Source organism: Petaurus breviceps, unplaced genomic scaffold (assembly GCF_028583685.1).
Source record: "Petaurus breviceps papuanus isolate PSGF00001 unplaced genomic scaffold, PetGlider_PUasm1.0 224, whole genome shotgun sequence".
NCBI classification, from domain to species: Eukaryota; Metazoa; Chordata; class Mammalia; order Diprotodontia; family Petauridae; genus Petaurus; species Petaurus breviceps.
Window position 1 is genome coordinate 15,250,046 of NW_027185887.1, and position 27,461 is coordinate 15,277,506.

Below are 27,461 nucleotides of genomic sequence, written 5' to 3' on the forward strand. Positions count from 1 at the left end.
AAAGAGCCTCATCCAACAACATTTTTCCCTTGCATATCTATAGATCATACAAGATTTCTTGATTGTTTCAGCCAAAGAGAAAGCTTTTCAACAATCATCTGATTATCAACATCAAGTGAATAAGACAAGATCTCTCAGTGGTATCCCTGGCCACTTAAAGAGATCAGCTTAACAATGAGCACAGGAAAAGATGAGTGTCCAGATTATGACTTTCATTTGGGGGTAGGGGTGGAACAGCCCATTTGGTTTATTTGTTTGTATATATATTGGATAGGCATTGCAAATGGACAATGAGTTGGATCCAGAGGGGGATAAAATAATGACAGAACTGGAATGAATTTTGGGAAATTATGTATTGCTTTCAATAATTTCAAGCTGGTCCTTGGTGGGGAAAAAACAGGATCATGGAATCTTAAAAGTTGGAAGAAGTCTTCAGAGGCTAAATAGTCCAACCCACCCCTAAGCAAGATCCTCCTTATCAACATACCAGCTAAGCATAGGCATTTATGGAGCACTGACTGGGTATACCTAGGTGTGCTGGCATACCCTGGAATAAGTATTGCCGCTGGCCACTCTCCTTCCACTCGAAATATAAGCATAAGGATAGAGTTATGTCAACCCTAGGTTGATAGTGTATGCCCTCAAAGGGAGTGGGTGCTGACACTCTCAGCCCATGCATTATGAACCTGCCTATGCCTATCTAGCCTTTGCTTCTTCAAGGAGGGAGAATCCATTTTCTGCTCGGCGATCCCATTCTACTTTGGGGATAGCTCTAATTATAAGGAAGTTTTCATTTATGTAGTCTAAATCTGTAGCTCTGCAGCTCCCACACATTCCTACTACTTCAATCCTACAACAGCAAATAGAATAAAATTGATCTCTCTTTTACATGACAGCTCCTCAAGTATTTGAAGACAGGTAGGTGGTACAGTGGATAGAGTATTGGGTTCAGAATTAGAAAAACTCTTCTTTGTGAGTTCAAATCAGGCCTCTGACACTCACTAGCTGTGTGACTCTGGGCAAGTCACTTAACCCTGTTTGCCTCAGTTCCTCATATGTAAAATGAGCTAGAAAGGGAAATGGCAAATCACTTAATATCTTTGCCAAGAAAACCTCAACATGGTGCCATGAAGACTTGGACACACCTGAAACAACAACCACAATATCCCCTTCAGTGTTCTTCATCTCAGTTCCTTCAATTAAGTCTTATTTGGAATGACCTTGAGGTTCTTTGATATCTTATCCTAGTTACTACTGTCTTCTGGACATTCTGCAGTTTATCTATATCCTTTCTGAAATGTTGTATCCCAAACTACACAATTTTCCAGATGTTGTCAGACCAGGACAAAGTATAGAGAAACCATCATATCTTCATTTGGGGATACATTGCTTCTCTTAATGCCACCTATGATCACATTGATTTCTTTTTAACTCTCAGACTGATGATAATATGACCTCTTATTCCACTAAAAGCCCCAGATTTTATTCAAAGTACAATCTAGCCAAGTTTTCACCATTGTGTACTTGTGATTTTTTTAAACTCACATGTTACATTTATATCTGCTAGATTTAATTTTATTAGATTTAGCTTAATGTCCTAGTTTGTCAAGATCATTTTGGATCCCAGCTGTCAGTTAATCAATTAGTTAGCATTTTATAGCACCTACTACATACCAGACATTGCTAGCCATCCCTTTCCCCAACTTTGTATCATTTTCAAATTTGGTGAGCATTCCATCTATATCCAAGTTAATTGATTTTAAAATGTTAAACAACAAAAGGCCTAGGGCAGACCACTGGAAGATTCCACTCGAAGTCTTCCAAAATGACATTGAACCATTAATGATTATTGTTTGGATACAACACTTCAAATACTTCCAAATCCACATAATTACCATTATCTAGCCTATATGTCCCCATCTTTTCTAGAAGGATAGCATGAAGATGCTGTCAAATGTCAGTGTAAACTTTGTCTAGGGTATCTGTTTACTACCAATGTTCAGACTTTAGTGTCTTCTCCCAAGTCACAGTGGTTAGGACTGACGATGTTTTTATTTGTATGACAATATAAATATATTTATACACCCTTTCATATAATACTGACTCCCACCTATTGTTCTTTCCACTGTTCCATTAGTAAAAGAAAAAGATATGCCAGTTATCTTAAAGCACAAAATAATGGAAGATGCAAGAGTAGGAAAGGAACTCATTAATATTCATAGACTAGCTGAGTTAAAAGAAGTCATCTTCCAATTGTCTGAAACACCGCCTTTGCCCCATTTTAGAGTTGAAGATGCTTTGGCCCAGAAAGACGAAATGTTACTCAGTGGTAGCCCAGAATTAGTAAGTAATCAATGCAGATCATAGATTATCTAAACAAAATCTTAGACATTAGGAGAACCTGAGAAATTAAGTGACTTGCTCAGGGTTACACAACCATCATATATCAGAGATAGGGCTTAAATTCAGGTCTATCCTGACTCTAAGGCAGGCCTCAATCCATTAGGACATGATGCCTCTCTAGTATTCCAGAATGAAACCCAATTAAATGAAAAACAAAGTCTATAATATATTAAATTAATTCTTTCTCAAATAATTCTGAGAATTTTCTGAGGCTTAGTTTAATGGCTAATTAAAACCATGCTCTGCTCTGATTATTTTGTTAAACTGCTCTGCTACTCTATGATATTTATATGGGAATAAAACAGAGTCTTGAAATTCCATGTTATATAAGAACTCATACTTACTTTCATGGGGACTGTGGGCTAAATATTTTTCAAAAAGCACTCTATATAGGAGTCTAAATTATGTGTTCTAGATCTATTCATACAAACAAAACTTCAAAATCTTATAATACAGTAAATAGTAAGAGACTTGACTGAACTAGGGATCTGCCAGGAAGAATAAGGAATATTGAACTTTTTATCATTTAGCTATATAATATATATACATACATACATATATACAGTATCATTTTAAATATAATTTATTTTCAGGATATTTTTGTAAAAGATTTATAATCTTACTGATTTATGTATAGAAACGTATTCCTGTAAAGTGCATATATATTGTGTATAGTTTGACAATATAAATAATTTACGCCTTAAGTTTATATGTCTTGTTCATATGTAGTCTTTAGTTGCTAAGAACCCTAGGGGGGAAATATTATACTATCAATTTTGACAAGCTAGAGCAGGTCTATAGGAGGGCAGCCAAGACTCCAAACCATGCCATATGAGGAATACTCAGGAAAAATGTGAAAGTTTAGCCTGGAAAAGAAAAGGCTAGTGTTGTGAGTAGGGGGTATGGGGGGAAAATAGTGTGATTACTGTTATCAATTCTATGAAGGGATATTGTGGGATAAGAGTTATGCTATGGGACTACAGAAGCAAATTATAAAGAAGCAAATTTCCATTTAATTTAAGTGAAAACTTATTCTTGCCCAAACCTGGGACCATTTCCCTGTGACAGACAGCACTGCTGCATACCTGAAGGAAGATGTGACTCCTGGTTGGCTATGAGACATCAGAGACAATGATGCTACATACTTGCATTCAAGGACAAAAACTTTGGAAAAAGAGTTCAAGCAAGGCAGTTGAGAGAGACAAGTATGAATTTTTTTGAGTGGTAGTCAGGAGAGCTCCTTGGAGCTGCAGATGTGGGAAACCTGGCCCCTAATAATCCATCCCCTTGCTTCCAGTCTCTGATTGCTAAGAATGGACTGATCTTCACCCACCACCCAATCCTTCTCTTTTACAAAATGTTCATGTACTCTTAATGTTTGCTAATCTGTATAACTCCAATTTCTGTTTATTGCTTATTTTGATAAAGATGTACACTGGTTTTTCCATGATGGTCTTTTGTGTAATTAGCATTTGTTGGGAGGGAGTGTATACAAACATATATTAATACAAGACATGGGGTGGCTAGGTGGCACAGTGAATAGAGCACTGGCCCCGGAGTCAGTAGGACCTGAGTTCAAATCCAGCCTGAGACACTTAACACAAAAACTAGCCGTGTGACCTTGGGCAAGTTACTTAACCCCAATTGCCCTCCAAAAAGCAAAAAAACAAAAACAAGACAAAATGTTACAAGTACAAAAGAGAGATCTAGGAAAAAAATTCTATGATGATTTGCAGAGGGAGAAATCATTTCACCCAGGGCGATCAAAGAAGTTTTTATGAAGAAAGGAGTTCAGTAGTTGTGCAAATGCTGGGAGAGTCCATTCTGGAGACAGAAAAGGAGAGAGTAAATAGTACACTTTAGCTAAAATGTACAGTATGGGGGCAGCTAGGTGGCACAGTGAATAAAACTCTGGCCCCGGAGTCAGGAGAACCCGAGTTCAGTTCCGGCCTCAGACACTTAACACTCAAAAAAAAAAAAAAAAACTAGCCATGTAACCTTGGGCAAGTTACTTAACCCCAATTGCCCTCCAAAAAAAGACAAAAAAAAATTAAATAAAAATTAAAAAAAAATAAAATGTACAGTATGTGAGGAGAAACCAGGATGGTAGGGTCATAGATATAGAGCAAGCCTGGACCTTAAGCACTCATCCAGGGCCAACCCATTCATTTTACAGAGGCAACTAAGAACAAAGGAGAGGAGGAGACTTGTCCAGTCACAAAGGTTATAAGTGGTGAAGACAAGATTTGGACTCAGAAATTCTGATTATGTATCCTTCCAAAAGAGCTTGAATGCTAAGATAAGACATCTCTCCTTTACCCCTTAAGTAATAGAAATAACAGGGCTTTTGAGCAAAAGGGAGGAGTGCATTAAATCTCAGGTGGTAGTAAGATTGGTTAGGTCATAGTGTGCAGGATAGTTTGAAGAGGGGAAAGGCCAGAGTCAGGAAGACCAATTAGGAGACTTTTACAGTGAGGACCTAAATTAAATTCAGGAGATAATACAAAGGTAGGACTAATAAAACTTGGCAAATGGAAAGGGATAAGCATTTATATAGTACTTACAATGTTCCAGGCACTGTACTAAAATTTTTTTACAAATATTATCTCAGTTGATTCTCACAACATCCCTATTGGGCAGATGGTATTATTATCACCATTTTATAATTGATGAAACTGAGTTTAAGTGACTTGCCCAGGATCACACAGCTAGTAAGTGCCTAGAGCTAGATTTGAACTTACATCTTCCTGACTGCCGGTCCACTGCTTTATGCAATATGCTACCAGCTGCCTAATTGGTAACAATTTGGAAGTAAGGGGTGAAGAGTCAAAGATAGTTCTAAGGTTCTGAACCTCTAAAGAAATAGAGAAATGCTATGATTATTGTTTGGTAGAGGAGGATGTTGAAAGGAAAAAGAAGTAAGAGGCAACATGATACATTGCCCAGAGCACTGAATTTGGGGTCAGAAGACATGGGTTCATATCTGCACTTCCTACTTACTAGCTTACATAACTTTGGACAAAAGAAATATGATGTTGTGGATAGGGTATTGAACTTGGAGTCCCCAAGACCTGGGTCTGACCCTGCCTGAAATATTTGCTTGCTGTATGCCCAGTTTCCTCATCTATAAAATGGGGATAATAGTACCTATCTCCCAGGACTGCCATGAGCATTACATAAGATAATATATAAAAAAGTGCTTTGCACACCCACCTTAAAGTACTATGTAATTGTGCTCTGCTATGGGTACTATTTCTATCTTTCCTCCTTTTCACAACCAAAGACTGTGTACAAAAGTATTGCATGTCAAGTGCTTTGTAAACCTTTAAGTGTTGTATAAATGTCAGCTATTTATTGAGTCATTTCTCTTGTCTGAGCGAAGCTTCCTTATCTGGAAAATGAGAGGATTTAGTCCAGATGACCTTCAAAGTCTCTTCCATCTCTAAATCCTATGAACACAGAGAAAATCTCCTTGGTTTTCCTAATTATGGGATACTTAAAATGTTTGGTAGTCTAGACTCAGAATCTTGGAGACATCTTTGAGAGGGGGAAATACATAAACAAATAAATTTTTTCCAGCGCTCCATCATGATTTTCTATTCAGATTTGTCTTCATGGGTACTCTCCCCAGAAGACACAGGATTCATGACACTTTACTATTGAGTATTCCTTCTCTTGTACCATCTGAAGCTCTGGGCCACAAGGAGGAAATAGGGGTACTGCGCTCTCCCACTTCCTGACTGCACTTTTTCCACACTCTCTCAGAAGCTAATTTCCCTTTGAAATTCAGTCCATCCTTTTTTGAATCACCTAGTATAACTCCTTGTCAGAGTTATGGGGTAGTCATTTTCCCATGTTTCTCTACAAGTTCAGAATCTGCCTGGCAGTCCAATTTTTTTCCTTCTCATTCAGGAACTTCAACATATATGTCAATGTTCCCTCAAACACCAAAACATTTCCATTCCACCTGAGTCATGTGAAGAGATAGTCATACTTTGATATATCTCCCGTCATTACTATGTCTCTCTGATTGAGGATGCTGAAATTCCTCTCTGACCCAAATCTTCTAGATATAAATTTTTCCTTTTCTTCACTCTTCCTAGTTCTGTTCTTCATCCTCATTATGACCTTTGGTCCCTCCATCCCTCCTTGTTTTTCCAATCCTAGCAACCACAGCTCTAGCCTCCCTTTCTTCCCTTTCATAGTCTTGACACTTGAGTTGCCTTGGTCACGTGTTTAATCAGTTCAGCCATGTACCATCACCTACCCTTGAATTCCTCCTTGTCCTACTGTCAAGACTCCTATCCTTTTTGCCAAAACTCGTATCCTTAGTCACTCCAGCTACTTGCCTTTTTAACCCTATTCACATACTGCTTAATCCTTCTGGATCTACCTGGACCCCCAACACCATATAATCATATATATATATATATATATATAAATTGTTGCTGTTCGTCCAGTGTTAAACTAAGTGTAAAAGTCCTGTGTAATCACAGAAAGTAAAAGGGCAAGTATAATATTTTAATACTCTGATATCCTTTATGTAGCATGAAGTTCTCCTTGATGGAATTAGAGGGGCAACTTGCCATTGACTGGCGGAAGATTAGTCATGCCCCTATCACTTTTGAAAAAGCTAGGTTGCTAAACTCTAGCATCAGTCAAGACTATGAACTGTCTGTTGGAATGTGACCCCTTTTTCTATATCTGAGTATAGTTGGGAAAGGTGAGGAAGGAAATTCACTCCCTGTCCCCATCAGCTTTGGTGGCATTGGACTACTTAAGTAGGAGACACTTCATCTAACAGACAAATACTGATACAGGGGGGCAGTTGAATCAAGAAAATTGCTGCAGGTAGCAACTATGAGGAGCAGAACTTTGGGCAACAAAAACTAGTCTATGATAAGACTCTAGAAAAATCTAGGTAGAGTTGAGTTGTGGAGAGAAACAGAGGCTGGTGGAGCCCAGGGGAGCAACCCCCAGAAAACGTACTGTACTCAGGGCAAGAGCCATATGAGAATCCTATGAGAGAAGGAGCACTTGCCTTGGTTACATGTGTTCCCTATGTAGTGCCTCGCTACCATCGTGCTCTACATTTGTGCCCACTCTTTTCCAGGGATACTGTTTACTTGGAGAGAGTGTATTCTAGGTCTGTGAGGGGCCTCTTGGTAGCTTCTTTTCTTATTATGCTGTTTTAGTAAATACCACTGCTTTGAACTAATTTTGTCTGAGGATTGACTGTTGAGGGAAGCTTACTAGCTTACCTTACTAGCTTATGAGCTACACCTTTAGGATGCAGAGCTACAAACAGCAATGAGAATCTGGGAGTGGCAGCAACCCACTGGAGAAACAACTACTAGGTACAAGTTTGAATTTGGGGGAGAAAAAGAAGTAGAGAATTTGCTATATACTCAATGGAGGTACAAGTAATGTTTTGTAATCTCAATTGGGTCCTTGCAGCTGCATAGCAATCTTTTTAATCCTTCCTGATTGTCTGTCTCTCTCTACAGGTAAGCTCTCTCCATCCTCATCCTTCTCTGTCCCTCTCAGCAGAAAATATTTTCACCTACTTTACTGAGAAAACAAAAACTGTCCATTCTGAGCTTCCTCTTCTTCCCTCACCCCTCTCTCATCCCCATTCTTTTCTCTTGTGCTATGGTCTCTGACAAGTAGTTGGGTTTTCTCCTTGCCCAAGCTAAGCTATATGGTTGTGTTCCTGATCCCCTCTCTTCCTGTCTCCTTGAAAAGCCTTCCTCATCAAATAATTCCCTCATTCTCATCTTCAGACCCTCCTTATTTTTCAGCTTCTTCCTTGCCCTCTCCAAATGTTATTGGATCTCCTCAATTCCTAAAAAATCTGCACTTGATGCCCTGCTACTTCATTACTGTCCTGTCTGTCTTCTGCCTTTCATGACAAAATACCAAACAGGTAATCTACACTCTATTTCCTAACTTCCTTCACTTTTCAACCTTATTTCCTACCCCATCCACTCAAATGAAACTGCTCTCATCAAGGTCACCAAGGATCTCTTAAATCCAATGGGCCCATTGTGCTGTAAGAAATGATGAGGGGGATGATTTCAGAGAAAGTTGGGAAGAGTTGTATGAACTGATGCAGAATGAAGTGAACAGAATCAGGAGAACAACTCATAAATAACAACAGTATTGTAAAGACAAAGAACTTAGGAAGACCTAAGGACTCTGAACAGCACAGTTACCAATCACAGCACCAGAGAACCCTTAATGAAACATGCTCTCCTCCTCTTGACAGAAAGGACTCAGGGCCAAGACTGAGACATATAATTTTTGGACACGGCAAATACAGGAATTAGTTTTGCTTAACTATGAACAATTAGTTAAAAGGGTTGGCTTGTTTGTTTTCCAGTGGGAGTTGGAGAGATGTAATGAAACTATTAGTAAAATAGATTTTTGTTCATTAAAAAAACTAAATTAAATTTTAAAAAAGACAGTTAAAAATCAGTCTTCTTTCTGTACTTTTTAAATATTGTCAACCTCTCCATGGTTTTTTTCATTGTTGATCCCAGTCCCTCCTCATAGACATGGTGTCCTCTCTCTTCCATTGAATTCTTTAATACTGCTTTCTGTCCTACTACTAAGTGTCTAACTGCTTTTTTTCTAACTTATTTTCACTTACTAATTCTCTTCTGGCCCTTCTTTTCTTTTGTCTATACATTCTCTCTCAGCATCTTCATCAGCCCCCATGGGTTCAATTGTCATCTAAGCGCAGATGATTCTTACCTCTATATATCTAGTCTTAGTCATTCTCTTGAATTCCAGTATCATGTTACTAATTGTGTGATAGACATTTTTCTTGTTTCCTCAGGTTTCAGAGGCATCTTAAGTTTACTATGTCCCAAACAATATAGATAGGCTCTTTTCCCCTAACCCTCCAAACTTTTTTTTTATTTCTATTGATAGTGGTAGTGCTCTACCACATTCACAATCTTTGAATTTTGACTCGATTCAACCTTGACTCTCCCTCAACCTCAACCCCCATGTCAATCAGTTACTGAAGCTTATCAGCTCTACCTCCAGCAACTGTATCTGTCTCATTATCCCTTATCACACTGCTTTTTCCTGGTTCAAGCTCTCATAACCTCTTCTCCCAGAAGACCAGGTTCCTAACTGGTCTTCCTGCCTTCAGTCTCTTCCTTCTTGGTATCATCCTCTATGCACCTGCCATAATTAATATTTCTAAAATGAAGATCTGACCATATTGCTCAACTCTCCTCAAAACATCTTCAATGGCTCCCCATTATAATCTGTCTAAAGTTTTTCCTTCTCCAATCAAGAATGTTCTGACTTTTTGTAATATCTTATCCTCAGTGAGAGGCCTGTTGGTCATTTTTCATGCATATATCCTCTAAAACTTCTTTTCCCATAGATTTTAATATAGTCTTCTCATTCAGAGAGATACTTTATAGGAAATAGAGGTGGTCTGTACTCTCATATCAGTAAGCAGAAATTCCCTCTCTCCCTCAAAAAGTCTATTGTACCATTGATGGAATATTTAATGTCTTTATCTTTTAGTCAGGAAGCAGTCCTTTAACCAAGAGTGCCATGGGTATGGTTCTGGGTGCAGTTACACACCAGTGTCCTAAATGTTAATTATCCAAACTGCTCATTGTAGCTTAAAGTACACTCACAGTGTATAAAGTAAAGCAACAGATACCTGCATCTAAGCAGACAAGCAGACAATAATTACTTTAAAGCAACTGTGAACAGTGTTCTCTTTTGCTATTCAGCCATGAGGATATAAGTATTTCAAAGCAAAGACCTTTAATGAAATAACAAAGCTGAATCTCCTTTGCCCAAGACAGAATGAAAGATATTGCACTGTAATTAGGCAAAGGACATTTACCTAAAATAGAATGCAAAGTAAAGAATGAAAGATTAAATCAGGTTGCAAACACTCACAACTGATCCCTCAGAGCTCCTGTCTGCCGTGCCTCCAGGAACTACAGGCAACTCTATTTGTCCCTACTGCCTATGGTATTTTTCAGCATGGCACTATATGCTAAGGGATCAATCAATAAACATTTATATGGCTACTATGAGGCAAGCTAAGCATTGTATGATGAAAAGATGTAAAAGCCTTATCCTTGAATTCTGATGACTTGATGGTAGGGAGGAAGGAAGGGAGGCACAAAGGAAGGAAGGAAAGGGAGGGAGGAAAGAGGAAAGGAAAAGTAGGAGGGAGGAAAGAATGAAGGAAATAAGCATTTATTAAGTTCCTACCATGTGCCAGGCACTGCACCAAGTCATCACCCCCATTTTACAGTTGAGGAAACTGAGGCAGTTTTTCCTTGCCCAGGGTCACACAGCTAGTAAGTGTCTGAGACTGAATTTGAACTAGTCTTGACTCCATGTACTCTATCCACTGTGCTCCCTAGCTGTTTAGAAGGTATTACTTTTTCTATATTATAACAATAGTTAATGATAATAATAGTATCTAGCATTTATATAATACTTTAAAGTTTACACAACATTATATACATATATATCATATATATGTGTATATATATATATATATATATTAGTTCATTTGATCATCAAACAACACTGGGAGGTAGGTACTATATAATCCTAATTTTGTAAATGAGGAAACTGAGACACAGAGAGGTTAAGTGACTTGCCCAGGCTTACATAGCTGGTCAGTGTATGAGGCAGGATTTGAATTTTAATATTCTTGACTCCAAGTACTTTGCCTTATCCACTGTGAAATTGCAACATCTTCAACCCCAGACTGGACTCGATGCAACAGAGGAGAAATGCTTCACTAACACTGGCATGAGCTGGACTCAGCCCTCATTTTTTCTCCTGTTCCTCATGGTTTTGTTGCTAGACTGCTTCTTATTCTGTAGAGGTCTTGTAAGATTTCCTCCTCACCCGTTTTGAACTAGTATCAGATGATGCCCCTACATTGCAGTATCTGGCACAGACTTCTAAAGAATAGAATTTTCTTTTAAAGTATTTGGGGTTAAGTAACTTGCTCAAGGTTACACAGCCAGCTGTTTTTGGGTGTGGTGCTAAGTATCAGAGCCCGGATTCAATCCCAGGTCATCCCAACTCTGGGGCCGGTGTTCTTACTCGCTGAGCCACCTGGCCACCCCAAGAATAGAATTTTCAAAGAGAACATTTCCCCTTCACATCTTTCCACCACAGAAAAACCTTTCAGTCCCTACAAAGGAAACTTGGTATTCTTGGAACTTCACCTATCAGAATACATCAGTTGGTACATACAATTTTCCTAAATACACAGTACATATGCAGTAATGCAATACATGTCATTCTCATTAGAATTTATGCAACAGGCATAGGTCACATTCAAAAATAAAATACTTGACCCATATAACAAAATTTTGTAGAAAACAACAAATATGGAGGTTATACACTTTATATAGTACCACCATTTAAAATTATATACCAAGTACCTATTATCTGGCCTCTTGTGTAACTCTCTCCCATATGTCCTGGAATATCATAAGTTATCCCTGTCATTGACTGAATAGTACTTGCATTTCTTTAGAGAACTACTTGTAGTTTTGCACTCTCCACATCCTTAGGTCATAGTCCTAATCTTGAGCATGTGTATGGCCTGAGCTGGCTACCTCTGTCGTCATTCATCATTTAAACAGCCTATGTAGGTGGCCTGTATTTCCTTATGACCTTTGTGGCTTTGGATCCAAGCCTTCCCTCTGCCCAGTCTCCCTGCAGCCAAGGCAGTATTACCCAATTTCCTAGGACTTCAGGAGGGTGGCAACATGCAATTTCCTCTTCATCTGTTTTCATTGTTCTTGTAATGAGAAGCAGTAAACTCCCCTTATTTAGAATCTAGGTGAATTTCTGCCTGTTTTAGGGATGTAATCTTGTAGTAGGTAAGCTCTCTAGAAGCAAATTGATAATTCTTAGAAGTGACTTAGCTTTTATAAATTACACAACTTTTACTAAACTGCATAAAATGCTTTGAAAGAACTGATTCACCTTTATCTTAGAAAACCCCTTTATTTAACCTCATTCTGAGGGTTTTAGACAGAAGGGAAGGAACTCTGGAACACTATGTGGGCCTTTGATACTGTTTTTCCATGTTTATGTTTCTTTGTAAAGGACAGAAATAGTGATTCTGCAGGGTAGTATGAAGTGGTGCCTTAGCAAATGGTTTCTCCATGTCTCAGGGATCTACTCCTTTTAAAAAGCCTACAGATCAATAGCTTTTGGGGCCTTCCTTAGGGTCAAAGTTACTGCTACATTGGTTGACCAAATCTTGTTTATAGGCAGAGTAGATGTACCACCTAGTATAAGTTTAGGGTCACATAGAAATTCTTTTTTTTTTAAGGCGTTTTCTGCTGTTAAAATGTAAACACTTATGTGAAGGGAATATATGAAAACTTACCAGCCATTAAGTTTGTGTGTGAATGAGTTTATCACACCCTTTCCTTGAGGGCAAGTTTTAAGAGGGAGCAGGACAGGGAGAACATGAGGGTACTAGGTACCTGAAAGCAGGAAGGTTAAAGGAATTACCAAAAGAGGAAAACTGTGCAGAAAAGTAATATATGAGGCAAACTTCACAATTTTGTCTAGGAGTGGTGCTACATAAGTTTTTTTTTTTTTCCTCAGAAAGGTTCTGCATCTGACTAATGGACCATAGCTTACTTGATAAGAGCATCAGGACTTTTATTTAAATGCCACTTAAGGTTAATATTAATTCCTTCTATGACAGTGCCCCAAAGTGCTGCCCCAAAGTGCTACCCCAAGAACCTTCCTGACTTTAGGTTTAAATGTCCTCAAAATAACTCTTAGAAATCCCCATCCACTGAATCTCCCTAAATTTTAGACCAGTTAGAATTTATCATATAATGTTAAAACATGAGAACATGAACAATTTTCCTAAAATAGAATTTAAAATAAACACTAAGAATATGCATTGTCAGCCAACTCTCCCAATATAATACCACCTCTCCCAGTCCCATTCCCAACAAATCACCTCTCATCCCCCTTACATATACATCTGTTCTGGGGAAGAACTTTGCCCAGCACGGGATGGCAAACTGAAGACACTCACAACCAGGCATCAGCAGAGGAACGAGGCAACATTGTAAACAAGTTTGTTGTCTTCTTCTTGGCACAACTGGGCATCACGTCTCCAATTCTTTCTAGTGTTTATTATCTCAGGTCTCTCCCTATCAGCACTCAGCTGGTATTTTCATTAGGGGTGAAGGTCTCGCCAGTCTGCCAGAGTACAACCATTTCAGAGTCCCAAGTCTGACATAAAACACCCTGACAGGATGGGATGCAGCTGGTGAGGCGTCCCTGCTTCAGCCGCTATTTTCCATTCTCTCGACTTCTGTCTTCTTTCCTGGCTCAGTCTTCACCTTGGCTGTTCTCCTGGGTCTCCTTGCACCACCTAGCCAGCCAGTCCTGTAACAGCTGTGGACACTGAAGCTGTGCTGGAAGGGTCCACTAATGACAGCTGCTGAAAAGTGAAGCTGACTCTATTTGGATATGCCCCTCCCCCTGCTGTTTCATCTCCTAGTTCTTATTTCCCTTAATTCTTATCTAGCAACTTCCCTGATTTTTGGCATCCATTCCAAGAGGCTCGAATGAGGGATAAACGGAAAAACAAAATGGAAAAGAAAATCATAAGCCATAAAAAATAATATATCTTTGTGCAATACTTTTTGTGTATCACATTCATAGGATATTCATGTATTGTTGTTGTCTTTGGACCTGTAACTGCAGTGTCATGGAAATGGTACTAGCCTGGATTTGAGTTTGGGCTGTGGCACTAAATGGCTATGTAACCTTAGACAAGTCACAACCATTCTAGGGCTTCGGTGATTATCTGTAAAATGTGGGGGTTCAACTCAGTGATCTTTAAGGACCCTCTAGCTCTAAAATTCTCCTTTCCACATTCTTTGACTTTGTCAACTCTTGTCCCCACTAGGGACTGATCATGGATTTATTCTGTACAGTGACACTGTGAGTGCTTAATAAATATCAAATGATAATGTCATAATAGGAAGCTATGGTAAAGTGACTTGATCTCCTCAGATGTTATGCAAATACAAGCATTATTATTCTGTTAGTGCAAATTTATAATTGACTTTTTCTAAAACATTGCAGCAAGTTAAAAATTAATTCAGTAGGATTATAGTCATTAAAACAAATGCTTGATAATGACTTTCTCATTTTAGCAATTCTCGAGCCATTGGGGTAACACCACATAAGGTCTTTGCTCAGTTGTCAGATTCACTGGGATGTACAAGCTGGATCTCTTAGCAAGACACGAAAAGGGCTTTATAGAAATGGCACGATAATCTAAAGCCGATGGCATATAATAATCTAAAGTTGGGTTGATTTACCTTAAATCTTTTCTTATGCTTGCTGCCATGACATCTCAGGTATTATTCACTTGTTGGTTGCTGGACACAAGTAGGTTACGATGACATCTCCATCTTTCCATAGGTTTGCAGTTTTCTGAAATCAAAACTGGCAAGGAAATCCTTATGTAATTTTCCTTCCGAAACAGCCACTGACCAAAGTAGCAAGTACACTGACCTCAACATTGCAAAAAGGTATCCCAAGGAACACGTTCAGGATTTGCAAAGCAGGACAGAAAGAGTTAAGTCCTCAGGGCTGTGGGTTTTTTTTTAAAAAAAACAAAACAAAAAACTGTGCTTGAGAAAACACTACCAGAAATCACTACCAGGTATGGGAGGGGATCCCTGCCAGCAGTGAGTGCAGGAGAGGCTGTTTTCGTCAAATCAGCTTTTGCATGCAAGGTCATCCTTAGTGTGCTACCTTAGAAATTGACCTTATCCTGTAGAGGACATTGAAGGATAACACACTAGAAGTCAGCTGACTACCCTGTCATAGAGCTGCTGCTCTCCACATTATCACAACTACCACCCAGCCAGCTCGTCCTGCTGCAGTGCGGCAAGGCAGACTCATAGAACTAGGCACAAAGCAACATGGTGATTCCCATTTTATTTTGTCGTGAGTGTTAGTCCTTTCCTAAAGGAGGAGAGTTTGCCTCTGTTAAGCCAGGAGCAGAGATGCAGCCTGGATGTGCACGGTGGTTTCTAACTTGGCAGCATGAATTTTCAGCTGAGTAGGTATTGCCTGGAGACTTATGCCCAAACTGCCTCTGATGGAGAACGCCTGGTTTCCTACCACTTTTTTTTTTGTATTAATAGTCTCTCATGCCACGGTGCTATACCTGCAGGAGTAGGAAGTCTACCACAGAGGAGCCGATGTTCTGTCACTTATCTCTATGACTGGGGCCTTCGCAGCCAACTTCACCAACTCTGAAGCTGTCTAACTGTCCCAGCTCACATAGTATGTTGACCGTAGGGGCTGGTGCAGACTCTCGCTTAGAGCAAGGTTTAAGCAAGAAGCCAGACTCACTGACCTAAATCAATCCCAGTCCTTTCTGGATGCAGGGCAGCAGTCGACTAGCAATGACACAACCAGCCATCAAGTGGAGAATCTCTGGGATTGCAGTCTGTGTCAGTGGGTGCCGGGGAGAAAGAAAGACTCCCACTTTGGGTTATCCAATTTGCTGCTTCTTCCCTTTTCCCAAATACCTATTAATTGTGCTTGGTCTCTGAGACTCTATTTCTATGGATCAGTCTATCCGCAAAGCAGTCAGTCCTTGATCTGCTCTTGCTGGAAATCAGGGTGCTAAGTCAGCCTGTTCTTTCTGCGTGATGTTATGCAGCTAGAATGGGTCACATTGACAACAAAGGAGCCAGCACAAAGCCTCCCTTTATCTTCTCGATTGTTACAGGAGCATAACTCTTCTCCGATATGATGCCCTCCTCTTTTTGTTTCCTCCATGTGTGTGCATGTGTGTGTATGTTTTAATTCATCTGAGTGAAGAGCTTCACAAGACATCATCATGGATGTGGGTTTTAATGATTTGGAAAAGACAGCCTGTGGAGACCGCGATTTGAGACAGCAGCACATTTAGGTTATTGCCAATTTGAAATACTTGGTTTGTGAAGCTGAGCCCTAAGGGACGAGCTCAGGGACCGAAAAAGAGATCGTAGATAAAGAAATAAAAATGACAAGCATAATGGAGGTTCTGCAAAAAAGACTGTCAGAGCATCAGTGCATGGATGGCAATTTCACCAGCCTGAGACTGAATAATTCATAGAATGAAATTACCCTGCTTTCACCTTTCCATTTAAACCGGCATGATCTGAATCTCTAATAAATTTTCAAGATAAAGTAAAATGCCAATTTGAATCTGAAGAGCTTTTAAAGCCAGATGCTGCATCCTGAAATCTTTCGATATCTTTCACAATTATCCTGTGAAAACTGCACTTCAGCACGAAGCACCATTACCAATGAAAATTGCTGTGATTACAATAGCAACAATAGAATACCATCAAATGATCGTTCATTTACCTAATTTGCTAAGACTGACTGTGGTTTGAATGCCCATTGTGTGTCACCAAGCCTGGCATCCGTGGATCAATATCGCAAAGGAACAAAAGTGTTGCAGAGGGTATTACCTTTAATTCTGAAAGTTCAGCAGAGAAACCTCTACTAGGTTTAACTATTTTTTCATGCCTAAATCTTGTATGTCCGTTTTGGGGTAGGGTTGGCTTATCATGGTTTTCGGTTTTTTCCTTGGTTTGGGAGGACATTATCTTGTTGATTTGTTTATAACATTTATCTTAACCTATTAGAAGTCACAGCATCATTTCCCAGGGTAAAGGAGAGATTCTATTTGAGGCAAACTTGACAAAAATCTGTAGTTAGATTGATAGATTTTATTTTTACTTCCTTAAAATGTTATCTGTTTTCAGGTTGACAGTCTTTTTTGATAATTCCGGATGTGGCAAGCTGTGTTCCAATATCCTTCAGTTTTCAAATATGCTCAGGAGAGAGAGCCAATAATTGTGTGTGTGTTTGTGTGTGTGTAGTATTTATAAGAAATGCATTTCCTCCAGCCAGTGGTTAAATGAAACTTTCTGCATGTATATTCTCTGTTTATGCACGTGTGCTCTCTTTCTCATCAATCATAGAGCAAGAATAGCAACTCCTCCCCCCCCCAACAATATGGGCAATACAGTGTTTCACTGTAATTGTGCCATTGTGAGAAGTTGGTGTGGTTCATAAATCTTTGCTTGGGAACAGAATGTAATCACATTTAGCAGGACCTGTGACTTCTTGAGTTGTAGGTACATTGGCACAAGGGACAGTAAGTACATCTGTTTCCTAAGTTGCTCAAGAAATTCCTTTCAGTCTGTGTGTATAAGAGATATAGCATTTGAAGAATAACCAGAGTGTGGGAGGAAGGTAGGTTTGAAACATAACAATGTGATGTGCTGATGTGTGTTCGAGTTCCCCAGCTCGTGTTCCTTAATCTATAACCATATCTGCTCTCTTCTAACAGGTATGTGAAAGGACAAGAGGTAAGCAATACTTCTGATCATTTGTGTAATCCATTATGTTTGTCATTGTCAAACTTTAGGTGAGAGAAAATGCCCTTTTAGTTTATGTTTTGGTACAATTATCCTAAGATACATCAAGTAATTTTTCCTGTTTTTTTAAATATGTAATATATGTGAAGAATTGGGATTTTTTGAAGAGCATTCTGAAAATAGTGTTTTTTCACTTCCCTAGAGTTCACTCAGTATTTATTGCTCTATCAAGAAAAGAGTAGAGAGACGATAGAGTGAAAGGGAGGGGAAAGGCTGTGCTTTTTTGTGAATGACTTACTTAAAAATGTTTTTTTTAGATACTGGATATTAATAAAAATACCTTTGCATGTGTTCCCATTCTGTTTTTTAATGGAATATCACGTATTTGTGCTATAGACCTTGGTATACTTATGTTCATTTTGGAAATGAGCTTGTGTGTTTATAACAAAGGGCTTTTCAAAAAATATTCACTTGCCAAAGTTTTCTTTATTAACATATGGTTTTGGTAAGCGCTTTTTTTTAGCTGATGCATACTGATACTATTTAACATTCAGGGTATAAGCAGGTTAATCAATATTATGACCAAAGAGTTTGCAAATTTTATATTCTAGTGATACATTTATTTTTAAAATTAATGGGGGAATTAAAAATTGGATACATTGCTACTTTTCTGGGAGATATTAAAAACTAATCATCTTCATTTCATAACAATGCAAATTATTGTTTTTACTTTTAGATGATTCAAATGTTTTTATTTTAATGCTTTGAAAATGAGTATTTTGCTCTTTTCTTTGTGTTTATATGGCATTGAAGTTTTGATAGATGTTATAAATCAAATAATTTAGCTTTATGAATTAGTACTTGATATTATTAAGTCATTTTGCCACAAAATAAGATTCAAAGATCCACTAACTTTAAAAAAAGAAACCAATTATAAAATTCTTGTAAAGCTGAAATTTAATTTTAGTCTCTTTCCTAGCACTTCCACACAAATGAATTGAACATCTTAAGATAACATAATGAAATTAATACTAGTCAGTTCTTTTCAACATGTTTCATTTTGTTTGTATATCTACCTACATATTAAGCTAAAAAGAAATGCATTTTCATGAAGATAGAGAAACTTTAAACTCTATAATTACCAACAGTTCACCAGATGAAAGCCAGGAGTTGACTTCAGAGAATCCTAGCTAGAATACTATTTTGCAAAGCTTTTTTAGTGGTCATGGGGAAGATGGGCTAAAAAATTATTTGTTGCTCAGCTGGCTTTCCACCTCTTCCCCCCCAACCTCTTTACCCTCATCAAAGAATAGGGTATTAGAAGAATAAGCAATTACAAGTAATAATTTAAACATACAAACAAAACATCAAAATGCCTTGAGCTTTAAGGTGGAATCTGCCCATGCAAGCATCACAGGATAATAACTGATGAAATTCACCTTCAACCATTTCCCATATCAGTGTGTTTACTGATTTAGCTGAGGCCTGGCTTTACATAACAGAAAAGCTAATGGGACAATTTATGCTAATCTTGATGTGCCTTGCCAACATGTACTATCCACAATGAATTTGTCTGCAGTGAAAGAGAGTACTGATAGATTTTATAAAATTTCCTTCACATAGTTTTAGAAGAAATAATAAATAAGAATAGATGTTTTCTCTTAGTTTTACATAGGATTAGGGACTAGACTCATGATTTCAGTTGCATAAAGAATTCCTGGATAAGGAGATCTAACTCTTTCATTTTACAGATGAAGAAACTGAGTCTGTTCAGGGCCTGCTCTTTAAAGTGTCAATTGAGTAATTTTGGGCAAGTCATTTTACCTTTGTGGGCCTCAGTTTTCTCATATATAAAATGAGATTAGAATAAATGATCCCCAAGATTCCTTTCAGCTCCAAATTCTGTGATCCAATGATGTTACTAAGCTAGTCAGCCAAAAAGAGTCAAGTAGGACCTAAATTTTTTTTTTAAATGATCAGTATGTTTTTCCTTCCCCATTGTACTTCTTTTTAATGGGCAACATCAAAGAAGGGTGATTCCAATCTTACAAATGAGCTCAGAAAACCTTTAAGTTCAGAACAATTTTTTCTTAAAGCAGTCTTCCATCCCCACATTTATGGCTACTTATCCAGCATGAACTATAACTTTTCATGGGCAAGGAGCTGTTTTCAAGGCTTTGAGATCACCTTCTCCTTTGGTCCACTTGGGGGAAGGAGGGCAGATTGCCCAATCTCTCCTTACATTATGAACTCAAGCTTGGTTAGTCAAAGGGCCAGATGGTATTGAGCCAGATTTGAGACTGTAACTGGGGGAGAAAAGGAGTGGGAGAGGAGTTCATTGCTATAGAATTTCTCATTCGATGGTTCAACTAAGATATCAAGGAGCCTGCTTGTAGATGCTGGAGTATTGAAAAATTTTTTCTTTACAGCTCTACAGCCAAGGGCAGGACTACCAGAGTATCAAACAAAAGAATTCCCTTACTTGCCTTGGAATTCAACATCGTTTAATCACCTATTATGTTCAAGGTACATAAGGAAGGGATTTGTTGCACCTTCTCAAGTTGTAAACTATCTACAGCTATTCCAATTGTGGTTTTAAAAAAGATCATAAAATTTTTATAAATAAATATGTTTCTATTTCATTGAACATCGATCCAGGCTTTTTAACTTTCTGCCTGAGGTATTGATGTGTTTTAGTATATAAGAAGATTCTCTTTCTTTCTACAAGGCAGAAATAATCAGTATATCCAAAGGGGTCAGCTGGTACAGTTTCTTCATTTTACTTTCACATACAAACCACAGTCTGATGAATTGTGGGCTTCATAGGTGATTGTTAATATTGCTACTCAAAGTGGTCTGCCTATGATAAAATCACACTACAGCTTTACCTATGGATAGAACCACTTCCTGGGTAATCTTGATTCTCTAAGTGAAGCTGTTATCATTATCATTATCATCACCATCTTTATCAACATAAACATCAACCTTGCACTCTAAAGAAAAAGAGAACCCGCGACAAGTTCTAGTCTCCCCACCCCCACCCCCCAATAAAAGTAGAATCAGCTTAGAACTGAAAGATAACAGAGATCATTGAGACCAATAGGCAATGTGATATTTGAAGGGCTATAATATTGAAGAGTCATTTGGCTTGTTGCCCTAGGTCCCAGAGGGCAGAACTGGAGTCTGGTGGAAGTGAGAAAGGCAGATTTAGACTTAATATAAGTGGGCTCCTGGGGAAGATTTAACCTTTCTCATTCCTAAGAAAAGGGGAAGAATAAAAGCTTCATGAAAGGCAATGACATCAGAATGCTCAAAGATGGGGACTGCCTCCTAGGAAGCAGGGGAGGAGCTTCCCTCTTTGTAGCCACTGCTCTACCCTTGTCCCACCCCCATCCCATCCCCCAATTTATTGAATGGACAGGAGAAAAAAATGCTGAGACAGAAAAGGGAAAATACTGTAGTTGAACTGTGGAACAGGTCCAAAGAGCTGTAGTCTTTCCTATTGCTGAGACCAAAATTGTGGATAGCTGTATTCTTCAGTGTCTCATTTCCTTTTCTTCTTTGCACTCTGAAAATCCCCAAATTTCTTTAATAATGTTTTGTTTTGCCACGTGTTGAAAAAAAATCATAGCTTTCTCTTAAGTCTCATGGTTGTTTTCTTCAGTATTGATGTGTGCAAGCCACTGGGGGTTAAATGAAGTGAGAGGATGGTGGGGTTTGGTGAGGCATACATGAGAAAGAAATGGGAGATTTGATATGAGGATCCACAGGATGTATTCTGTAGGGAAACCAAGAGAGATTCACTGTTTAATCACTGCAACTACCAGCTTAGGGCTTGAGCTAAACAAAATGAATTGTATTTATTTGTATATTATATGTATATTATAAGCTTCCCAGGTTGAGAATACATGCACATGTATTCTCCTGATCAAAGGCCCCTGAAACTAGCAGTCATGGGAGGTGGGGAATGAAAAAGAATTAGAGTTTGCTCCTCAGGGATGGTTGCTTTTAGATTTCTTCCCATTGTTCCATTTCTGATGGGTTTAAGGGAACTCCTCTTCCCAAGGCTGGAACTGAGGTCAATAACTAGAGAGAAAGTCAGGCCTGAAGGAAGAAGTTAGAAACAGGATACAACACCCACAGGAGGGTGGGGGCCAGCCAGGAAGCTATAATTAGCTCTGCTCACTAAACTTTACTTCTTCATCTCCTTTCAACCTCACAATGGCTACTCAGGGATATATTTCTTAAAAATTAGAGCTGTCCAAAAGTGAAGTATCTGCCTCAAGACAACATAGTGAGTTTCCCTTGAAGGTCTCAAAGTTCAGGCTATATGACCACTTATCAAACATGGAAGGTTCTTTTAGGCTGATGGGATGGATTAAGATGGCCCTTGGGGTTCCTTCTAGCCCTTAGCTCTTATAGTTATGTTAATTTGGACCATATAAAATGATTTATAGACTTGAGCTCTATAATAACAATAGCTAATAATCATGATAACTAATATTTATATAACACTTTCAGTTTTGTAAAGTGCTTTATCTCATAATCATCTCAGTTGATTTTCTCAACAATTCTATGAGGAAGGTACTATTATTATCCCCATTTTACAGATGAGGAAAACGATATTGAGGATGTAAGTGACTTGCCCATAATCATGGAGCTACTAAGTATCTGAGGCAGGATTTAAAATCATATACTCTTGACTCCAGGCCTAGTATTTTATCCACCTCTATATACAATAGCCTTCCTACAATACCACACATAACATTGAATTAAATGCATTTTCTTTTTAAGACTCCAGTCTCTTGATCTATATTAAATCCATCATCAAGAATCATAACTTTAGAGCTGGAAAGAAAGCTCAGACATCATTGAATTCAATTCCTTCATTTTACAGATGACAAAACTGAGGTACAAACTACTAAGTGACATTCCCAGAGGCTCATAACTAATAAGCATCTGAAGCAAGATTTGAATCCAGATTTTTCCGCTTTTTTAAGACTCATACTCGCTCCACCGTACCACAGTGCCCCTTTGATGATTGTTTCATTTTATAAACCCAAAAGACTTTCAATCTGGAGAATTTTAAACAATTTTATCATGTGAAGAAGTGACAGGAAAATAACGCACTTGCCAGTATTGTCAGTTTGCAAAAGACTGCCAACAGACAAAATTGAAATTAAATTAAAAAATTAAAAATTTTGAAATGATAAAATGTAAAACCACTTAAGGGAGGGAAGTTCTAATTTCATTCTGGACAGTTTTAATACCTGGGTGTGTTCATTTGAACTTGATTTGGTAGTGAAGAGTCTTTCAGTGGTTGACTTTTTTGCCTAGAATGCTCTCACTCCTCACCTCTACCTCTTGGCTTCCCTGACTTCTTTCAAAATTCATCTCACATCCCACCTTCATCAGGAGGCTGTCCCCAGTCCTCCCCACTTCTCTGAGATTACCTTCCCAGACACACACTTTTATATATCTGGTATGTTCATAGTTAGTCAATAAGCATTTAGTAAGTGTCTGCTATGTTCCATGTACTCTTTTAAGTTCTAAGGATACAAAAAAGATGCAAAAGGCAGACCCTGCCCACCAGGAGGTCACAGTCTCATGGAGGAGATAATAGTAGGGGCAGGTAGGTGATGCAGTAGAGTGCTGGCCCTGAAGTCAGAGGACCTGAGTTCAAATATGGCCTCAGACACTTACTAGCTGTGTGACCCTGGGCAAGTCACTTAACCCTGTTTGCCTCAGTTTCCTCATCTGTCAAATGAGTTGGAGAAGGAAATGGCAAACCACGCCAATATGTTTCCCAAGAAAATCCCAAATGGAGTCACAAAGAGTCCCAAATGGAGTCCCAAATGGAATCACATGACTGAAACGACCAAACAACAATATGTACAAACTATATGCAGGGAAATAGGAAATAATTAAAAGAGAGATGGCACTAGAATTAAGGGGGAAGAAGTCGAAATTTTAGTTGGGACTTGGAAAAAGTCAGGATTGATGTAAAGCCAGGAGGTACTGATGAGGAGGGAAAGCAATCCAGGCACCAGGGGAAAACCAGAGAAAATGCCCTGGGAGCCAAGATGGAATATCTTGTTCATGGAACAAGGAGGTCAATGTTACTGGCTTAAAAAAATGCATTGTGAGGAATAAGGCATGAGAATACTGGAAGGTTGGGAAGAGGAGTTGGGGGAGATAGATTATGGAGAGTTCTAAATTCCAAACAGAGAATTTTGTATTTGTTCCTGAAGGCAACAGGGAACCATTGGAATTTATTGAACAGGAAGTCAAAATAATCAGATTTACATTTTAGGAAAACCACTTTGGTGGCTGATTAGAAGAAAGACTAGAGTGGGGAGAGCCTTGAGGCAAGCAGACCCTAAATTAGCAGGCTATTTCAATAGTCCAAGCATGTGTTGATGAGGACCTTCACCAGGTTGGTATTAGTACCAGAACAGAGATGGAGGTATATGTGAGAGATGTTACAAAGGTGAAAGCAACAGGATTTCACGCCAGAAAACAACACTCAGGGTTGTTGTGAAGATAAATGAAATATTTATAAAGCACTTTGAAAAGATTAAAGTACTTCATAAATACTGACGATCTAATAATAGTAGTTAGTGGTGGTGGTGGTGGTGGCCGCAGCAGTGATAACTGTGGTAAGCATTTAAATAAATGCTCTTCAGTTGACTGACTAAAGAGAATCAGAAAGGAGTTAAAAGGAAGCTGCAAGAGATCATAGGTAAGAGGATGTCATCTAGAGACATAAGCAATTTAGTTGATTGTCAGTGGAGCTGGGGGTCACTAAAGAAAAGGGGCAAAGAAGCCTGGAGGATTTGGAGAAACTGGTATGGAAAGTTGGCAGCAAGGTCTATGAGAGGCTATGTATGTGTGAGTCTTTAATGATATTCTTTATCTTTGATTTTAACTTTTGTTCACAAAATTCTATAACTGCTTCTTACACAGATATTTATAGAATTGCATTTAGTCTTCTTCCCCTACCATCACATACTACTGTATGTAAAGATCTCATGAGATCTTGGCCCATTGGTCATGGGGAGGCTGTGTGTGTGTGTACATGTGTGTGTGTGCATGTGCGCAGGCGTGTGTGTGTAGGGACAGGTTCCCAACTCATCAGAGGAAAGAAGCCTGAGGCTTTCTGCTCTTCCTGCCTACTCAGCTCAGACTTCTAGTCACTCTCACTGACTTCTATAATTCAAGAACGGAGTATGCGAGCCTTTCAATTTGCTGTTCTCCCATTCTCCAGATCTATTTTCTCCACGAATTAGGTGACAGAAGGCACCAGCTGAGGTACAATGCTTTTAAAATGTGTTTCTCCTATTAATATATTAGTTTCTATTGGGGCCATATAACAAAAAAAACCTACAAAAGAAATAATTTGTTGTTGCTATTCAGTTCTCTTTCAGTTATGTCTGACTCTCTGTAACCCCATTTGGGATTTTCTGGGCAGAGATCCTGGAGTGGTTTACCATTTCCTTCTCTAGTTCATTTGACAGATGAGGACACTGAGGCAAGCAGGGTTAAGTAACTTGCCCAGGGTCACATAGTTAGTAAGAATTAGATTTGAACTCAGCTCTTCCTGACTCGAGGGCCAATGCTCCATCCACTGCACTACCTAGCTGCCCACCTGCTACATAGTAACCACTTAATAAATACTTGCTAGTTGATAATCTTTAAAGATCAGCAACATCAAGCTTAAGCACAATATTTCAATTCATAATAAGTATTATAATGATTATGCCCACTTTATGGATGAAAAAAATTGAGGCTTATAGGTTAAGTGATGGTAGTAGCAATCAATCATTTATATGGGGCTTTAAGCTTTGCAAAACGTCGTACACACACACACACACACACACATTTCTCATTTGTCACAACAAGGTAAGTACTATTATTATGCCCAACTTACAGATGAAGAAACAAGGACTCAGAGATATCAGTGATTTGCTTAGGCTCACAGAGCTGGTAAGTGTCAGAAGCAGGAGCTAAAGCTTAACCTTGGTCTCCTGACTTACAGCCATAGTGCTCTTTCTGCTGTGCTGGTTGAGAATGACTTTTTTCAGTAACCTTTATCAACTGCTTTTTGTTATCTTTTTTCTTTGAGGAGGTAAGTATCCCTATTCAAACCTTCTCTTTGGAGTTTGCCATTCATTCATCCAGAAAGCCCTCAGAAACAAAATTCTGAGGGTGGATGATTAGAGCCAGAGAAGCCCTTACTCTTGCAAAGTCATGGGAGGTGAGAGCTAATGTGTTTCCTTGTTCCAAGAAAGGCAGATGCCCTAGATTCCTGCTTTCAAGTTTAATACCATGAGCATGCAGTGTTCTGGTGATGGGTCATCTTTTCTTAAGCCAACCTGGTAATACTACAATGATAAATATAAGTGTGGAAGAAACATTTTGAGCTTGGTTTCTGGGAAACTGTTCATAGCCTATACTAGTAATTTAAGGCCTGGGGTTGGGTCAGAGCACAGGAAGAAAAGAGTTTTCCTGTAATATTACCTTTCATTTGGAATTTAAGGCTTTTAACAACCTGATATTTTCCTATCTTTCCAGTTTTTTTAACATGAAACTTTCCTCTACACTATGTGGTATAACCTTACAAGACTTCTTGTCACTCCATTCATGTGACTCTCCATCTTCCATCATTATGCCTTTATGCTCCCAGTTCCCCCAAACTGGAATGATCTCCTTCCTTATCTGTGACTCTTAGAATCCTTGGTTTTCTTCAAGGTTCAGGTCAAGGACCACTTCCTCTAAAAAGCCATTCAGAATATCCACACCCTTTAACACTTTCCCCTTTAAAGCCACCATTCATCTACTCTTTATTTATCTTATATATACTGACTTCTATTGATTATATATGCTGATATGTACATACACTAATGAATATATCAGTAATACAGATTTATCTTGTACATACTGATAGACACACATGTACCTGTGTGTACATGTACACATACCTATGTGTCCACATGCATATACACATGTATATATATATATAAATATGTGTGTATGTGTGCATTTAGCTAGATGGCATAGTGGATAGAGCACCAGATCTGGAGTTAAGAAGACCTGAGTTCAAATCCAGCCTCAGCTACCTACTAGCTGTGTGACCGTGAGCAAGTCACTTGACCCTGTTTGCCTCAGTTCCTCTTCTGTAAAATGAGCTAGAGAAGGAAATGGCAAACCACTCCAGTAACTCTGCCAAGAAAACTTCAACAGAGGGTCACAAAGAGTCAGGCATGACTGAAAGAACACAACAGCATGAGAGAGAGAGAGAGAGAGAGAGAGAGAGAGAGAGAGAGAGAGAGAGAGAGAGAGAGAGAATCCTCCCTATTAGAATATAAGCTTCTTGAATGCATGGACTATTTTTTTCTGTTTCCTTTTTTCGTTTAATTCCCAACACTTAGTACAGTATGTGGCACATAGTAAGCACTTAATAAATGCTCACTGACTGATGATCTTTAAAGATAGACAGCAACAAGCTTGACCATGATATTTCACTTTCCAGTTAGCTAACAGGGAGTTTGTGTATAATCCCCTATGGAATATTTATTTTTAGGTAACTTCTTCATGAAGATGTGG